Below are 3,696 nucleotides of genomic sequence, written 5' to 3'. Positions count from 1 at the left end.
TACCTCAGATCTGGAATGGAGAAGGGTTGGAATGCATGAAAGTCCCTGTTTGTGAGTGATTGATGGAGCTATTTTGTCCCAAACCCTAGCCCTAGAGTGTAAAGTGCCTAGATCTCCTTGGATTCACGTAAAGTTTGCCACTTTATGTGATGGATGGCCTTAGGAAGGGTAGATCTATGGTTTGGACCATCTGCATGGCTTGGAAAGCCTCGGTATGGATTCAGACCCGGTGGTACTCGGTGAATCACATGGGTGGACTCCGCGAGTTGCTTGAAGATAGGCTGGGACTCGACGAGTTGGAAGAACAACTCGGCGAGTTGGATGAAGATGGCCTGGAACTCGACGAGTTGGAAGAAGAACTCGGCGAGTAGGTTGAAGATAGCCTTAGACTCGACGAGTCTATTTTTGGACTCGGCGAGTCTGGTCGAAGAGTCCCAATCTTTTCTGGTTGAGCCGTGAATCGGTGAGTCAAGGGATGACTCTGTGAGTTGTGTGTGAGTGGACCCAGAGTTGTTGAACTCGGCGAGTCTCGGGGTGACTCGGCGAGTTGAGTCGCAGATTTGGGGAATTTCTGAGCAAGGGGACTCGGCGAGTCATCGGGTTGACGCGCCGAGTAGAGTCAGTCAGGAGTTGACTTTAACCAAGGGTTGATCAGTGGTTCCAGGGGAATTTTGGTAATTGATGGATATTGTTTTGAGTTCAGTGCCTTGGTGGTTGTCCAGTGGTGGAGATCATATCAGTGATCGGAGCAGCTTGGGTTATCTGTTCAGTCTGCAGTTTCGAGGTGACTTATCCTCACTATATCAACAGGGTCTAAGGCACCAAGGCCGGCCCTTATCGGATTGAGATCCGGGTATTTGTCGTTATGTTATTGCTTTGATATGTTTGCATCCTGGTAGCTAGGATGGTATATGTTAGAGACCTGGATGAGATCGGTATCCTGAGATGTAGGGTGATGCTATGCTAGTGACCGGTTAGGTCGGTATCCTGGTTAGGATGATGATATGTTATGTGATCTGTTTGATCGGTTAGTTGACTGCGAATTGTTATATGATTGTATGTTTATGTGCACATGGTTGTTTGGAATGGAGTTGGGTTGAGGCGGGTCCTGCTTTGTGCTGTAGACCAAGATACCCAGGGCGGACCGGTTGTCCCGAAGGCCCAGCGAGCGGTCCGGATAGGCTATAGGCCCCAAGAGGGCAGACCAGACGTGCTGAGGCTCGGAGAGTGGACCAGGCCGACTGAAGGCCCGGTGCGGGCGGACCAGTCATACTGTAGACTCAGAGAGTGGACCAGGTGGATTGAAGGCCCGGTGCGGGCGGACCAATCACACTGCAGACTCGATGTATGTGGATAGATTCGGAGAGTGGACCAGGTGGATTGAAGGCCCGGTGCGGTCGGACCAATCACATTGCAGACTCGAGGTTTATGGCTAGACTCAGAGGGTGGACCAGGTGGACTGTTGGCCAGTGCGGTGGACCAGTCACATAGTAGACCCAAAGTGCATGGCTGTTCTGTGATCGGATATGTTATGGCATGTTATGCGTGTATGGTATATGTGGTTGGTATTTTGGGGATATCTCACTAAGCTTTCGGGCTTACAGTTGTGGTTTTATGTTTTTCAGGTTCTTCAGGAGACCGTGGCAAGGCGAAGGCGTGATCATACCGCTCCTCGTGTTTATGTTGTGATGAGATTCTGGGAATACTTAAAACAAATTGTATTGAAAACCTTTTTGCAATAACTTAAAAGGAATCGGGTTGTTTTCGAAAATTTTAAATTGGTTGAAATTTTTGGTCGTTACATTAGACCTGGTATCAGAGCCTTGGTTTGAGTGAATTGGAGGAACGCTCGTGTGACTCCAGTCTCAAATCGAGGAGAGTTTTCAAAAAGAGAATTTAAAATGGTTTTCAAAATGAGTAAAGGAGGACGCGGAGGTACGATCAGCCGGAGCCAGTAAGTAACCCCAAAATACCATACATGATATTTGTTTTTCATCTTTGATAGAACAGCATGCTAGTGTTAGGCTAGGGATCTTCAGGATTTCATGATAATGTTGCCTGATTTGTGATGCCTGTAGCCTAGGGCTTCCTTGTGGGAGATTTCCAGTGTTCCTCTAGTGGTGAGGGTTGAGCGTTGTTATGCATGTTTTCACTAGGGTGTTGTGGTAGTACTTCATACAAATATGGGTAGGTGTGGAAGGTAGTATGGGCCCGTACTACTGAAAGCACAGGACCCATACGCGTATCAGGGAAACCATGACCTCTAGGGTTGGGTTGAGAGAGTTGGTTCCCGGGATAGTGGGAAGTGTCTGAGATTTTGTGGTGTTTTTCAGTATGGAGATTCCGAGGCATGCTGGGAGCGGATCCGGTTCAGGATCGGGAGCAGGAGAGGGAGTTCCGGGCGGGTCTGTGCCGCCCGAGGTTATAGATCAGATGAGCACGTGCGAGTTGGATGCGAGGATTCATGAGATCCTGCATGATGAGGTTGCTGCGTTGTTCTGGGCGGAGTTGCCGGAACTGTTTGGGTCGATCAAGACCGCCATGGTTGAGTATTTTGATGAGCGCTATGCAGCTCTCACAGAGACGGCTGTCGCGGCGGCTACAACAGCTGTAGCAGCGGCAGGGGGAGGAGTTAGTCGGGGTTTTCAGTATCAGGACTTCGATAATACGAAGCCTCCCACCTTTGATGGAGCTCAGGACCCGATTGTTGCTATGAGATGGTTATCGGACGTGGAGGGGTGTTTCTTCATGTGTTCATGCCCTGCTGATGAGAGGGTGAGGTGTGCTCTGAACCTGTTGAGGCTCGGGGCGAAGGATTGGTGGAGATTGACCACGGGGTCATATTCGGATGCGCAGAGGGCTGCGGTTTCATGGGATCAGTTCAGAGAGATGTTCAACACTCGCTATGTTCCGCAAGTTGAGAGGGAGAGATTGGCTCAGGAGTTCCTTGAGCTGAAGCAGGATTCGGAGTCGGTGACTGAGATCACCAGGATGTTCACTGAGAGGGCGATGTTCTGCCCAGAGTTCGCTTCAGAGCAGGCTCAGATGTCTCGATATCTGAGCATGCTCAAGAGGCACATCAGACAGTTTGTGTCTGCGCAGAGGTGCGAGACCTTGTTGGAGTTGCAGGAGGCCGCCAGGCGGTGTGAGTTAGAGATTGAGTTGCAGTTGCGTGAGCTGAGGCAGGCTCCGGTACAGTCGCAGCCGGCGCCGAAACGGTCCAAGACCGTTGATGCTAGAGTGGGAGGTCTGAGCAGCCACACTTGTGGGAAGTGTGGGAGGGGTCACACCGAAGTTTGTAGGTCCGGTGGTGCATGTCGCAAGTGCGGTAAGGAGGGGCACTATGCTAGGGATTGTCGGCAGTTAGCGCCGGATCGGGATTTGAGGATTTGTTATCATTGTTATCAGCTTGGACATTTGAGGGTCAACTGTCCACAGCTTGCTGCAGGACCAGTGCAGGCTCTAGCACTGGCCACTTTGAGGATCACAGGTGGACGTCAGGATGGAGCGGAGCCCCTAAGGGCTCCGGGTCGTTTTTATCAGCTTGCGGCAGAGGAGGTCAGAGCAGTGCTGGATGCAGCTGCGGGTATGTTTCTTTCTTGATGTCTTGTTATCTTGTGTATTGTGGAGTATTGTTTTTGTGCTGGTATCTTTGTGTGGTTTTCGATGCGGTAATCGTCGTTTTTGAGGGTTGTG

Source organism: Lactuca serriola, chromosome 4 (genome assembly GCF_051521515.1).
Source record: "Lactuca serriola cultivar US96UC23 chromosome 4, Lser_US96UC23_V15, whole genome shotgun sequence".
Lineage (NCBI taxonomy): Eukaryota > Viridiplantae > Streptophyta > Magnoliopsida > Asterales > Asteraceae > Lactuca > Lactuca serriola.
This window is presented reverse-complemented; position numbering follows the sequence as displayed.